A 16,287-nucleotide genomic window follows, 5' to 3' on the forward strand; every position below is an offset into this window, starting at 1 on the left:
TAATGTTTATTCTTACGTTGAGAGCGTTACGGGAATGGTAGCATAATCCTCAAACTAAATTGTAATCAATGATACGCAAAAACAAAGTCCATTTCGTAAGCATAGTATACAAAATATTCAACAGCTCTAAACAGTTAAAGAGTTCAACATGGTGATTCACAAATTAACACACGTGATACAAGGAACAATAACTAATACTCTTTCTAAGCACAGTTCCGTATTACAAACGGAAAAAGTTAGAAGTCCTACTGTCAAGTCATGAAGTCCCTTCAGAAGTATGATAGCGGCCGTTCACCATCGAGAATCAAACACCTCCATGACACAGTCACTCACGTTAACGCAGGCAGGTCTGTCTTCTACAAGAACTCGACATGAAGTGTCCAGAATCACTCCCCTGAGTTCTTCACTCGAAATGTTCCATTGTCCACTTGACTCCTATAGTGTTCCACTGCCATCTGTTTCTCCATTGGATGAAGGCCATCCCAACGATTACACATCGCCCTTAAGCTCTAAAGACATGATCTGATTCAAGTTGACTATTTCCCGGACTAAACTAATATATTACAACAATATCTATTATTTAAATAAAGAAATGTCGTAAACACTCGGTTACACTCAGATCATTTACAATAATTATAAAGAAAGGTTTGTCCACAAATAAAGAAGCCAGTATTTTTGTGGAGGTGTACTCATGATAAATGACATCAGACTGTCTTTATATATTATTTAAGCGATTATTTATGCCTTCTTGTCAGAAGCCTTTTTTTTTTGCTCTCTTTTCAATTGTGGTGTCCATTAACCATTCGTCTGACCTCTTCCAAAATGGTTGAAATGGCTCTGAGCACTATGGGACTTACCATCTGAGGTCATCAGTCCCCTGGACTTAGAACTACTTAAATCTAACTAACCTAAGTATATCACACACATCCATGCCCGAGGCAGGATTCGAACCTGCGACCATAGCAGCAGCGCGGTTCCGGACTGAAGCGCTTAGAACCGCTCGGCCACAGCGGCCGGCCTGATCTCTTTCAAGTTAGCGCAGTTTTTAAATAGAGCTTCTAATCAACATTTAAATAAAGTTACTGGAAAAGTAGTAAACTGTTCATTAAATAATTGCACAAGTATGATAATATGTGCGGTATTCATGCTGCATTCATTACCTGTGTAAATGTGGAGAATACGGTGTTCTGACAAATATTTGTGTCATAAAAAACACATAAAAATGTAGTAAACCAAGGAATAATATACATACAGATATGTACCTTACAGCAATAATAGCTATAGAGCTACGCTGTCATCTAAGGTATCGTTTGCTGAAATTGCAGAAAGCGATTAAACTTGTTATTTCAGAGGTTCATTGTATAAGAGTTTATTCTGTATGAAATATTAACTTCTCTAGTTTTAAAGATATTGAAATATTGTTGTGTTATTGGATGCACCTCATTTATCTGCGGTCGCCAGTGTATTCAGATTTGCATTAATATTTGATAGTAAATCATTATAAATTATCAGAGAGCTAGAAGAAGCCATCTTTCAGTTTGTCTCACAGCCCTTCTTTGCTGGGAGCATATCCAGACCTCTCAAGTGATCGATGCGTCGACAAGATTTGCTGTACTGGAATTTTTCGGTTTACAGCCACGTGCTCCTTCTCTCTTCCCCTGTTGGCCTGGGGCGTCAGCTGCAGCCTGTCCCGAGCCCCGGGCCCCTAGCGTTCACCCGTACATCAAACACACATTACCTCGTACCAATCGTAGGCGGCCAATTAGCTTGCCCAAAAAGGCGTAACGTTACAAGATCTCCAGATGCAGTACGATGAAAGTGCGTCAGAACCACTCATCTCAAATAACTATGAAACAAAAGGATGGAAAAATGCTGTTGTTTTAAAAAACAGGAAGGATTATGGTTGTTGTTATCTGAAGGACCACCCATGCTTTTCAGTTGCAAAACAGAAAGACCTATTACGACGTTGCCTTTTCTTTCTCAACAGCACAGACAGTTTTACCGAAGACACTGCACCATAGCAGTCCAGGAATAGAGTTGTGTAACAAACGAAAGTCAGTACTGAGATACTTTTTCTTGAATTTAATTTTGTTATTATCTTGCAATAAATTTTAAGATACGAGAAATGATTTTCGTTGTCTACACTTCTACGAGTTAAAATTTACGGATGCCCTTTAATTTTATCGCCACAAATAAAACTTAGTGCCTCAGTACTAAAGGCACCTGAAAAAAAACTTTCCTATTGGCAATTGGAACCAGTTTCCCGGAGTGGCACTAAGAGCGTTCTTAGTAAACAGTTTACTTTAAAATTGGTCTCTATTTTTTGAGCCGGCAGCGCTGACCGAGCGGTTCTAGGCGCTTCAGTCCGGAACCGCGCGACTGCTACGGTCGCAGGTTCGAATCCTGTCTCGGGCATGGATGTGTGTGATGCCCTTAGGTTAGTTACGTTTAAGTAGTTCTTAGTCTAGGGGACTGATGACCTCAGATGTTAAGTCCCACAGTGCTCAGAGCCATTGAACCATTTTTTTTTATTGTTTGCAATGATGAGTTGAGCAGTAAAATTCTGTCGGATCGGAGTGCCTTTTCAAATTTTTGAATAAAAATAAGTAATGTACAATAGGATATAAAATGTTTTTTGATTCCCTTGACAAATGTGAAATTTGGTGATACTTAAAATGTTTGACATTTCCACTTCTGAATTACATAAGTGCAGCAGTGCCGGGAATTGAACCGGGCATGCCGATCAACATTTCCTTGTTAATCAATGGCACGATATGTCGCGCTACCGTCTCTCGTACCCCACATCGGGAAGAATGTGGAGTTTCGACCTCGCCGTGAATGATATCTTGCGCGACGCAGATTCATCTTCGAGGACTATGTGAATCAAAGTTCAGCCGGGCTCCAATGAGTGTCTGACGATCTAATTTTCGTTTTCCGGTGTTTCACACTACATGATTTTAGCCTTATTCTGGAACGGTTCCAGAATAAAGGGAAGAGGCGAGACTCTTTTCTTGCTCATTGTCATCTAAGTGAGCCAGAGTTCAGTCTCCAGTAACTTCACCTGTTGACGTAAACCTTCCTTTTGTAAGGCACCTCCGTGACTAGTAGTCGGTTAGCTGGCTGCTAATGCAAAGGGCCAAGACTGTATTTCCGGTGAGGACTCCAGATTTTTAAGTGCTGGAAATGTCAGGAACCGGGTCCACCCGGCCTCGTGAAACCAGACGACTAAATAGGAAGCGAAACTAGTAAATAAGTAGCGAAACTAATAGGTAAGCGCGAGACCGTTACGGTCGCACGTTCGAATCCTGCCTCGGGTATGGATGTGTGTGATGTCCTTAGATTAGTTAGGTTTAAGTAGTTCTAGGGGACTGATGACCTCAGCAGTTAAGTCCCATAGTGCTCAGAGCCATTTGAACCATTTTTGAAAAGGTAAGCAGTTAAAGTGCTGGCAGATCGAAAAGACTCTAACGGGTTGGGATCCAACGACAGTTATTCACTCCTTTTGTTTTGATTTATTCGCTTTTACACGTTATCAGAGGAAAGATTTCACAGTTCTGGCCAGATAAAATTGTCAACAATATTGTTCTTTCACAGCGTAGCCAGTACAATGTTGCCGCAGAGCTTTATTAACGAAAGCGGAAAGAAAGATTTATTGCAACGATAATAACGCATACGCCGTGCCGTTTTGATATCGCTGTCTGACAAAAGCTGCGGTCAGCACACGCTGAGGCCCGTACGTCAGACAAAGAGCTCGCGAACTACCTTGACGTAGCTCACGCCACTTTCGCCAAATAGTCGGCAGTCGCGCTGTGCCGTTTGTAAACTCTCTACTCTCTTTCAGGAGCTTGTGCAACTTCAGATCTGCGCGATACTGTAAACAGTCTGACGCTAGCGGGGAGGAAGTATCTCTCGCGAGTATACGCATTGAACGGGAGGATGCTCACAGTCAGGCGCTGTCACTTCCTTACTAACACTGACTTCACTAAACACGATTTACTAAATAGTCCAGGACCGTATACACACAGGCAGAATATCAATGTAGTTTCCCATGAATTATCCTTACCTCAGTCGGCAAACACGGAAGCATTATATGATCGCTTTGTTGTCCGTTTGTCGTGTATGTCAGTCCGTCTGTCTGTCTGCCAAGAATCATTAAGTTTGGCAGAAATAAAGGTTTCATAGTATAATCGAAAGGAAAAATCCTAAAACCGTAAATATGTAATTATATCACCCTTTTTCTCAGGAACGGATAGACGTATCAAGTTGAAATTTACGTCACATACTGAAACCTATAGACCCTTGCCTGTGTAAGAAACTGAAACTTCTATGTCAATGCAGCCAAAAGGTACGCCCATTTATGTCACGTATTTTAAGACTCGTAAATTCAGCAAAATCTATAGGGCACTTCCCGTAGGCTACAATCACTAAATTTGGCAACAAGGAAGGTTTCACGGCACAACCAAAGCGATAACGCCTAAAACAGTAAATATGTAATTACATCACACGACAAATTTTTTTTCGTCTTTTCTTATCTGATTCTCTGTCTGTTCGTAGGTGTGTTAAGACCCCTTCTTCTCAAGAACTACTAGAGGTATCATATTGAAATTTATGTCACATACTAAGGTCGATAGGTTCTTGGCAGTGTACAAAATTGAAGCTTCCTAGTCAATGCAGTCATAAGATACGGCCATTTATGTCACTTATTTTAAAACTCTCAGACTCACTCATCAAAACCTATATATAGGGTACTTTCCATTGGCAGAAAGGAAAGTTTCACGATACAAGTATATGGAAAAGGGAAAAAGTCCGAAAATGTTTAATTTGTAATTATACGGAAAAAAATATTTCTTTATCATTGTTATCCGACGTCAAATTTGAAATGAAAACAATCAGTAGTTCTCCATTCAGGCTGACTGGATCGCAGTGGTGAAAGTCAAACATCAAGCAAGGAATGACATTATTGCTCGCATGACGCGTTTCGGAATCTATCCATCATCTGATATCCAGGAGCGATTACTGCACACAGATATGGCGTTTCAAGTGTTTGTGAAAGAAGCATTCGCAGACTAGTCTCCTCTGTATCTGATGATGGATAAATTCCGAAACTCGTCATATGAGCAGTAAAATCATTCCTTGCCTGATGTTTCATTTTCACCATTGCGACCCAGTCAACTTGAATGTAGAACTACTGTTTGTTATTATAACGGTCGCCTGACTCCTGCATGTCCTTATGTCACATTTATATTATTGAAATTAAAACATTCTCGAGACTCTTGGTATCCCTGGGACCGATATCTTTCCAGTATGAATGTCGATAACAGGTAAAAATTGTGGAGATTCTCGATTCCGGGAATGGATGAACAAACTGTCTACATACATAATTAAGTTTTTACGGAACCCTCAGTCGGTTTGTCCTATTGCCACCTGGCCTTTTTTTTTTTTTTTTTTTTTTTTTTTGTACTAATAAACTTGCAACTTTGCGCAATGTTTCTGAAGGATGTATCAGTGACTATATGAGCTGTTAAAATAACAAAAACACTCTGTAATCAGTCACTGAAATTTACCTTTATAATCACGGTGCGTTGCGGAGAATTAGTTGTATCTTCATCTGACACTCATGGGTCGTGGCACTAGCGAAAGCGACGACGTTAGATGTTCTGCAGTTTTCTCCCATTTCCACTATGTGTTATTTTGGTCAGCTCTATAAGCAAACTTCACGTTTTTCAGTTAAGACCGTATGCAGTGTGCACCAGGAAAAAACATTGCAAATGGGATTAACTGTAGTGCACCTAAAGATGTTGTTTTCAAGGGAGCAAAGCTGATGTGTCAGATGCTCATATTGTGATTTGAAGGTACAGAAGACTACAAAATGCGCCTTAACATATAAAGATAAATTTTAGGGACTGGTAATGCTGTGGTCTTATTGTTTTAACATTTTTACATTGTTTAGAACTACTAGCGAATCCACCATTTAGTATGACAGGAAATAACTTACAGAAGATTTCTTCCTACGTTCTTGACGTAGAACCAGAGTATTCATGTTTGCGAAGGACACGAGGAATACAGCAAGGTAGAAGGAAATCCTTCAATTTCTTCGCCACCATTTCATGCTAGGTGCCCGTAGCGTTGATAAGTTGTTGAAGGATTTCTCTTGAATCGTTATAAATGAGGCGAAAAATGAAGAAGGCTCTTACCGAAAAAGGAGAGATTATCCTGTGCCTTGACGAAATAGGAAAAATTCCTTTCTGAATTACGCCGAGTTATAGAAATATAACGAGCAGAGCAGAGAATCATTACCTCGTAATAAGATACACACGCGAAATTTGTTCCAAAGAAGACAGGTAAAACTCATTAACAGGTATGCATGTATTGGCCTCACTGTTCATTTTCGAAGGACCAGGGTGCGGTACCGTTACTTAGGCCGTCGAAGAGAATTCGAATGAGCGGAACAGAGTTGTAAGGTGACCGCATTAAGAGAGAGAGGGAGAGACTTAAAGAAATTATGTACAGAAGAAAGTCATCAATAATTTGAGCCATGTTGCGGCTCGCATTGGTGCTGCTTATAGGTTTCCGCCCTCTGTTGGAGACCAAACGGTATCGTTTAGTTGGCATGGTTGCGGTTGTTTGTCTTCTTCTCGTGTTGACTGGCGCCACTCGGTTTCGCAAGCGTTGCCTGTCGGCTAGTGGCAGTAGCGGCGGTTATCGATATGTAGTAACTGTTGCCCTATCTTCGGGGCGACGTCGTGTGAGTGTGCCAGTTCGCTTGGGGACTCAGGAGGAGCCAGGTCCGCACAGTGCGCGAACACGTTGGGACCGTTGGCGGTACGCATTGTAGTGATTCCTTTCTCGTTCTGGGCGCTCTAAGCACGGTATTCTGGGGACGTAGTGCAGACCGCCGGTTCCGGCTTTGGCGTATCGTTCCATCGTTGCATTTAGTTTATCGGACGTCAGGTAGCTTCAGCAAGATTATCATTAGTCATTCGTTAGACTGCCACTAGTCTGAGTTACTATCTTGTGAAGTGAATGCAACTCTTGGCTGTCTATCTCATCGCGTATGGAAGTGTTTGTTGAGGGACCTTCTCAGAGGTCGATTCCTGGAGCACCATCTGTGGCTCCTTGATTCTTGTAAGGTGTGTGTTCTAAAACGAGGTCTCATGGGCGGTAGTTCAATGTAACGCTCCTTCAGTCCACGCCTTCTGTGAGTATAATCTGCCTCAGTATCTTTTAAGGAACTTACGTACTTGTCACCGTGTTTTATTATCGTATCGTTTATTACAGGTCCCAGGAGTAGACAGCATTCCATTAGAACTACCGATAGCCTTGGGAGAGCCAGCCCTGACAAAATTTTACCATCTGGTGAGCGAGATGTATGAGACAGGCGAAATGCCCTCAGACTTCAAAAAGAATGTAATAATTTCAATCCCAAAGAAAACAGGGGTTGACATGTGAAAATGACCGAACTATCAGTTTAATAAATCACAGCTGCAAAATACTAAGGCGAATTCTTTACAGACGAATGGAAAAACTGGTAGAAGCCGACCTCGGGGAAGATCAGTTTGGATTCCGTAGAAATGTTGGAACATGTGAGGCAATACTGACCCTACGACTTATCTTAGAAGAAAGATTAAGGAAAGGCAAACCTACGTTTCTAGCATTTGTAGACTTAGAGAAAGCTTTTGACAATGTTGACTGGAATACTCTCTTTCAAATTCTGATGGTGGCAGGGGTAAAATACACGGAGCGAAAGGCTATTTACAGTTTGTACAGAAACCAGATGGCAGTTGTAAGAGTCGAGGGGCATGAAGGGGAAGCAGTGGTTGGGAAGGGAGTGAGACAAGGTTGTAGCCTCTCTCCGATGTTATTCAATCTGTATATTAAGCAAGCAGTAAAGGAAACAAAAGAAAAATTCGGAGTAGGAATTAAAATCCATGGAGAAGAAATTAGACCTTTGAGGTTCGCCGATGACATTGTAATTCTGTCAGAGACAGCAAAGGACCTAGAAGAGCAGCTGAACGGTATGGACAGTGTCTTGAAAGGAGGATATAAGATGAACATCAACAAAAGCAAAACGAGGGTAATGGAATGTAGTCGAATTAAGTCGGGCGATGCTGAGAGAATTAGATAGGAAACGAAGCACTTAAAGTAGTAAAGGAGTTTTGCTATTTGGGGAGCAAAATAACTGATGATGCTCGAAGTAGAGAGGATATAAAATGTAGACTGGCAATGGCATGGAAAGCCTTTCTGAAGAAGAGAAATTTGTTAACATCGAGTATAGACTTAAGTGTCAGGAAGTCGTTTCTGAAAGTATTTGTATGGAGTGTAGCCGTGTATGGAAATGAAACGTGGACGATAAATAGTTTAGACAAAAAGGGAACACAAGCTTTCGAAATGTGGTGCTACAGAAGAATGCTGAAGGTTAGATGGGTAGATCACATAACTAATGAGGAGGTATTGAATAGAAATGATAATTAAATAGACACCCTAGCTGCAAGCAGGCGTTGATACACTTCATTGGGACATGTTGAAAATGTGTGCCCCGACCGGGACTCGAACCTGGGATCTCCTGCTTACATGGCAGACGCTCTATCCATCTGAGCCACCGCTGACACAGAGGATAGTGCGTCTGCAGGGACTTATCCCTTGCACGCTCCCCGTGAGATCCACATTCCCAACATGTCCACAACACTACATTCGTAGTGCGCCAAATAGATGTTTGCCCATCATACTCATTACTCGTGGCAGATTAATCTACCAAGTCCCGTACGAGTTCGGGCATAGCGTGTGCGTTTGCACAAGAAGGTCAAAGGCCGGGAACCCATATTTTTAACTATATATGACGGTAGTATCTGTTCCCGAAAGAACTGTTACCGTCGATGACCATGCAGCTTTGCTAGAAATGAAATGATAATTAAATAGACACCCTAGCTGCAAGCAGGCGTTGATACACTTCATTGGGACATGTTGAAAATGTGTGCCCCGACCGGGACTCGAACCCGTGCAAGGGATAAGCCCCTGCAGACGCACTATCCTCTGTGCCTGCGGTGGCTCAGATGGATAGAGCGTCTGCCATGTAAGCAGGAGATCCCGGGTTCGAGTCCCGGTCGGGGCACACATTTTCAACATGTCCCAATGAAGTGTATCAACGCCTGCTTGCAGCTAGGGTGTCTATTTAATTATCATTTCATTTCTAGCAAAGCTGCATGGTCATCGACGGTAACTGTTCTTTCGGGAACAGATACTACCGTCATATATACACTCCTGGAAATGGAAAAAAGAACACATTGACACCGGTGTGTCAGACCCACCATACTTGCTCCGGACACTGCGAGAGGGCTGTACAAGCAATGATCACACGCACGGCACAGCGGACACGCCAGGAACCGCGGTTTTGGCCGTCGAATGGCGCTAGCTGCGCAGCATTTGTGCACCACCGCCGTCAGTGTCAGCCAGTTTGCCGTGGCATACGGAGCTCCATCGCAGTCTTTAACACTGGTAGCATGCCGCGACAGCGTGGACGTGAACCGTATGTGCAGTTGACGGACTTTGAGCGAGGGCGTATAGTGGGCATGCGGGAGGCCGGGTGGACGTACCGCCGAATTGCTCAACACGTGGGGCGTGAGGTCTCCACAGTACATCGATGTTGTCGCCAGTGGTCGGCGGAAGGTGCACGTGCCCGTCGACCTGGGACCGGACCGCAGCGACGCACGGATGCACGCCAAGACCGTAGGATCCTACGCAGTGCCGTAGGGGACCGCACCGCCACTTCCCAGCAAATTAGGGACACTGTTGCTCCTGGGGTATCGGCGAGGACCATTCGCAACCGTCTCCATGAAGCTGGGCTACGGTCCCGCACACCGTTAGGCCGTCTTCCGCTCACGCCCCAACATCGTGCAGCCCGCCTCCAGTGGTGTCGCGACAGGCGTGAATGGAGGGACGAATGGAGACGTGTCGTCTTCAGCGATGAGAGTCGCTTCTGTCTTGGTGCCAATGATGGTCGTATGCGTGTTTGGCGCCGTGCAGGTGAGCGCCACAATCAGGACTGCATACGACCGAGGCACACAGGGCCAACACCCGGCATCATGGTGTGGGGAGCGATCTCCTACGCTGGCCGTACACCACTGGTGATCGTCGAGGGGACACTGAATAGTGCACGGTACATCCAAACCGTCATCGAACCCATCGTTCTACCATTCCTAGACCGGCAAGGGAACTTGCTGTTCCAACAGGACAATGCACGTCCGCATGTATCCCGTGCCACCCAACGTGCTCTAGAAGGTGTAAGTCAACTACCCTGGCCAGCAAGATCTCCGGATCTGTCCCCCATTGAGCATGTTTGGGACTGGATGAAGCGTCGTCTCACGCGGTCTGCACGTCCAGCACGAACGCTGGTCCAACTGAGGCGCCAGGTGGAAATGGCATGGCAAGCCGTTCCACAGGACTACATCCAGCATCTCTACGATCGTCTCCATGGGAGAATAGCAGCCTGCATTGCTGCGAAAGGTGGATATACACTGTACTAGTGCCGACATTGTGCATGCTCTGTTGCCTGTGTCTATGTGCCTGTGGTTCTGTCAGTGTGATCATGTGATGTATCTGACCCCAGGAATGTGTCAATAAAGTTTCCCCTTCCTGGGACAATGAATTCACGGTGTTCTTATTTCAATTTCCAGGAGTGTAGGTATTGAATAGAATTTGGGAGAAGAGAAATTTGTCGCACAACTTGACTAGAAGAAGGAATCGCTTGGTAGGACATATGCTGAGGCATCAAGGGATCACCAATTTAGTATTGGAGGGCAGCGTGGAGGCTAAATATCGCAGAGGGAGACAAAGAGATGAATACACTAAACAGTTTCAGAAGGATGTAGGTTGCAGTAGGTACTGCGAGATGAAGAAGCTTGCACAGCATAGAGTAGCATGGAGAGGTGCATCAAACCAGTATCTGGACTGAAGACCACAACAACAAACAATAGTTCTGGTTGCCTTCTGGAATAAATCTAGCAGTGTAGTGTTCAGTGGATGTTGAGGGTTGTGTTACAAAGTTACCATCATTTTATTTCACACTTTTGGTGATCAGTTGCTTGTTTTTTTAATTAACCTTTGCTATTGTATTTGCTGTTTTACAGCAACCTAGGTAAACGATAAAGTTATCCTGCAACTGTAGGCTGTATATTATTATACAGGGTGATTCAAAAAGAATACCACAACTTTAGGAATTTAAAACTCTGCAACGACAAAAATCAGAGCTAAGCACTATCTGTTGGCGAATTAAGGGAGCTATAAAGTTTCATTTAGTTGTACATTTGTTCGCTTGAGGCGCTGTTGACTAGGCGTCAGCGTCAGTTGATGCTAAGATGGCGACCGCTCAACAGAAAGCTTTTTGTGTTATTGAGTACGGCAGAAGTGAATCGACGACAGTTGTTCAGCGTGCATTTCGAACGAAGTATGGTGTTAAACCTCCTGATAGGTGGTGTATTAAACGTTGGTATAAACAGTTTACAGAGAATGGGTGTTTTTGCAAAGGGAAAAGTTCTGGACGGCCGAGAACGAGTGATGAAAATGTAGCACGCATCCAGCAAGCATTTGTTCGCAGCCCAGGAAAATCGACTCGCAGAGCTAGCAGAGAGCTGCAAATTCCACAATCAACTGTATGGAGAGTCCTACGAAAAATGTTAGTTATGAAACCTTATCGTCTGAAATTGGTTCAAGCACTGTCTGCAGCTGATAAGATTAAAATAATCGATTTCCTCCAAGAAGCCCTGATCTTACCCCCTGCGATTTTTTCTTATGGGGGTATGTTAAGGATATGGTGTTTCGGCCACCTCTCCCAGCCACCATTGATGATTTGAAACGAGAAATAACAGCAGCTATCCAAACTGTTACGCCTGATATGCTACAGAGAGTGTGGAACGAGTTGGAGTATCGGGTTGATATTGCTCGAGTGTCTGGAGGGGGCCATATTGAACATCTCTGAACTTGTTTTTGAGTGAAAAAAAAACTTTTTAAATACTCTTTGTAATGATGTATAACAGAAGGTTATATTATGTTTCTTTCATTAAATACACATTTTTAAAGTTGTGGTATTCTTTTTGAATCACCCTGTATAAACAATGTCAATTGCTGTCGCTGCACAAAAATGTTATAAATTTAATTTTTTATTGAGTCTAGAATTACTGGTTTAAAATAAATTGTGTGTAACTGTAAAAGGCAACCAACAGTAACTGATTACGGCCCCATCCACAATCGTAACCGAATCCTGCCTTCCCTTGACTCCCAGGTTTCACAATTGTTATCTCTTGTTGGTTGGGTTTTGATACAAACACATAAAATTCTTTGCATTTTGTTTCATGTTTTACTCCAGCTTTCTTCTACAAAATATTTTCAATTTCAAACTCTTTTACTTAATATGCGCGTCACGAACAAATGGCTTACGGAAGCCTTTTTATTAATACATCTGTCGATGTGCGTATCTATACTTAATCACACAAATTTCAGATGCGAGGTGGGGAGTGGGGAACTGCCCATCCTTCGACTGCGCTAACTACTTCAGCAGTCTCAGGCAAACTTGCTACTCTCAATAAAACAAAACATACATTCGAAACAGCTTAGCGTTGCCCCATTGTGAAGACATCCGACGTCCTACAGATGTCCTGCATCTGTGACGGAAAATCAGTAATCGGCTGCTTCCTTTTCGATTGTTCCTCTCTGCCTGTCTCTCTGCGGCATCTTTTGCATACACGAGAGATATTCTGAGTGTAAATACAAAAATAATTCTTTTCCACTACATTAGTAAGGGGAAGAGGCTGAGAATGTCCGAGACGTACAAGTTTCTGAAATTCGGTTTACTAATGAACCTGAGATTACTTGACGGACTGTTTCTACCCCTAACGAAGAGTCGAATACGTCAGATGTGTCATGGATATAGAACATCATTTTTCATGTGCTGCTTTTTTTATATTTTAATGCAATTATCCGTGCCTAACAAACTAGTTCCAAAAATATCCTACTTAAAGGGCCATACCCAGACTCGCATTTTTCGGGGGAGGGAGGGGGGGAAGCTAATTTTACCTGGTGTGAACTTTTACACTATAATATAACTACAGATTCGATTAAACCGTTTAATAGGTCAGATGGGCGGACAAGAATTGATTTGCTGATTTCATTCGCCTTAAATGATCCATAAACATGTTAATAGCTCAAATTTCCGCAGAAGTACTAGATAAATACTTATTTAATTTACAACAATGGTACTGAAATATCAGTCTCGCATAATATGCAGTAGAAAAGTAAATACCTCGAAAAATTCAAAGGTTGCAAAGTAAAGTCGAGTCGCCGAGTGGATCGAGCGAAAATGTCAGTTATAACGTTGTGGTTCTCATTAATATGTCGCTTAATGAACGGGGCCTTCAAGATAAGTCTCGCTTTTATAAGTCTATTCCACTCCATGTGATCCATCCTGCTAAAATCATTTGTAATTTTCTTCTTCTTGAAAGCGATCTTTTTATTTAACACAAGTTTTCGCACAAAGATATTAACCTTAATAGCCTCTAGTCCAGAGGCAGCAATGTTGCACCTAAATTTCTCCTAGTAATGGCACTGAGACTGGAGACATAGGAAGCTAACTAGCTCAAACCAGTCCTTGAGTGATCTGTTTTCAAGTACACGGAAATATTTATGCAAATACAGATATGAATTGAAGTTTGTGTTGGGCAGGGCACTAGACTTGGGTAGTTGGTGCAACGCTGTTGACCATAGTTCTGCGGTGGTGTAATGGTAAGCATTCGTGCCTTGTAAGCAAGAAGATCCGCGTTCAAGTCCCGGCTGTAGCACAAATTTTAATTCAGTTCTTCAGCTTCCATCATTATCATAAATATAGTTTTAGGAATATTATGAAAACGTCCACCATCTACTCTTTTGTATCCCGCCTGGGAGGCGGCGCGTGGGTAAGGAACACGAACGAGGCCGCTGTCGTCGGTGTCTATCGTAGTGCCAACCTAAGCAGTGGCATCGTAGCTATCGATACCACATACTCTGCTTTACAACAGTTGAAGCGTCATGCAGTTTCGAGAATCTTCCGCTGCTGTTTTTCATCAACTTCTGTATACCTGAAATTCCTGCACTTTACTTTCAGCCATAATCAAGAATAAATAATATTAAGAAAGCATTTTGGCAGTAGAAAATTTCTAAATGCTCTAGTATAAGCTTAAACATATCAGGCGGATAGGGGGACGGGAGCAGTTCTTCATCTTCCATACCGTGAAACAAAACACTTCCATTGCAAGATATTTGCTTCCTATATCGTTCAAAATGGTTCAAATGACTCTGAGCACTATGGGACTTAACTTCTGAGGTCATCAGTCCCCTAGAACTCCGAACTACTTCAACCTAACTAACCTAGGGACATCACACACATCCATGCCTGAGACAGGATTCGAACCTGCGACCGTAGCGGTCACGCGGTTCCAGACTGTAGCGCCTAGAACCGCTCGGCCACCCCGGCCGGCCGTGAGAGATGGTAATATGAACTAGACAAAAATGTCCAGTAAACACGGGTTATAAAGCGCATACATTGTTCATTTTCGTTACTCAGGAACACGTTTCTTCTACTGAACAAGTGTTCATAACTCTTAAGTTGTGCATTATAGCCCCCATGCTTACTATACTTTTTTTACTTCGAATGATCCTTCCTGTCGTCCTGAGACACCCTGTACAATAAAGGAAAAATTTTACAACGTACTGCAAAAAGCGAAAAAATCAATATCAGTTTCTGTCGTCGAGTATGAGTGGCACACGTGCTGTGCAAATTACTTTTTCTTTATGGGAAACTCTAGCAGCAATATTGATTATGACAATCATCAGTGAAGCAATGAAAGCAATGTACATCCCTAGGATGACATAGTAAATCATATGCTTTTACAAAACATCTCTCAGAGCTCACAGCATACTTGTGAAGACACCATGTCTTCGTTTCCGCATACTACCGCAAATTCGTAAACTTAAGAGTCTGTCGCGATTCCAAAAGCAAGCAAGTACTTGAAAAATATTCGATCGTATATCTGGGTACTAAATTTTATTCAAGACATCCATAGCCATTTACTTATGGTCATCTAAAGGTTAGCCACGAAACCAAAAGGTTTGCTCGAGTTCTTCTTGTACGTAACATCGTATGCTGCCGTGTAAGCTGCATAACATTTCGACGGGCTATCGATTCGTCATGTCCAGCCACACTTGAAGATAACGAACTTCGTTGCAAGTGTGTGCAGCTTAGAGTAAAGCAACCGACGTTACGGTTGAGAACCTCTCGACCAGTTACGGCGTTGGCAAGGTCTAAAAGAGCACTACAAAACTTTTATTTGAAAGAAATTCATTAAGATCGTTAGCGACGTTTCAACATCACAGGGGGCTTAAACGACAGTCGTCACGTGGAGAGTGCTTGAATATTTCTTCCAATATGACGTGAAGAAACTTGGCGGGGAAGTGTTCCTTTTGCACACGCCTCCATTGAAGTATTTTCATCGTTATCTGGTCGTCATCTGCTTTCTTGCGGTTTTCTCGTAGATGTTGTAAGGCGGCAATATTTTGCTTCCGTACTTGGAATAAATGGAAACTGTATCTTCTATCTAGGAACAGCTCTGATATTAGCATTGTAATGCATTACAAAGGATACTGCAAAATATTGAAGCAAGTAATCCAGAAATCTAAGAAGCGTTATTATGAGAAAAAGATAATTAGGTCAGGCAACGAAATAAAAACTATATGGTATATAATGAGACAGAGATAGGCCGGGCCAGAAAGGAAGAGGAACAGACAGCGCTAAAAATAAATGAGACGTTGATAACAAGTGCTTGTAATATTCCAAACCTCTTAAGCAAGTACTGTTACTGACAGCTTGGGGGTATCAGGTTCAGTAAACAGTGCAATGGAATATTTGAGACCAGTCTCTTCAAATAACTTCAGTAAAATGGGAATGCAGCTTCTCCCAAAGAAGTGGCATCCATCATAAAATCCTTGAATTCAAAGTATTCTAGTGGTTATGATAACATGTCAACGAAGTTAATCAAAGAGTGTTCATGTGAGTTGGGTTCTACATTAAGTTATATGTGTAGTCAATTTCTTATCAGCGGACCATTTCCATTCTCGCTAAAATATGCTGAAGTTAAGGCTCTTTATAAAAAGGGGATAAAGAGGTACTGTCAAACTATCGACTACTTTCACTTTCGCCGGCTTTTCCTAAAGTATTTGAAAATGTTGTTTTCAAGTGCCTTCTTAAGCATGTGACAGCAAATAATA

The 16,287-nt window shown here is 42.5% G+C and overlaps 1 non-coding gene across 1 annotated transcript; it reads left to right on the top strand.

The window, feature by feature from the left end:
* Positions 1–9,034: 9,034 nt before the first annotated feature.
* Trnat-ugu (transfer RNA threonine (anticodon UGU)) lies at positions 9,035–9,109 on the top strand. The gene has a single exon. It is a non-coding gene; the product is annotated as a tRNA-Thr (tRNA).
* Positions 9,110–16,287: the final 7,178 nt, after the last annotated feature.

Source organism: Schistocerca nitens, chromosome 4, assembly GCF_023898315.1.
Source record: "Schistocerca nitens isolate TAMUIC-IGC-003100 chromosome 4, iqSchNite1.1, whole genome shotgun sequence".
Taxonomy (NCBI): domain Eukaryota; kingdom Metazoa; phylum Arthropoda; class Insecta; order Orthoptera; family Acrididae; genus Schistocerca; species Schistocerca nitens.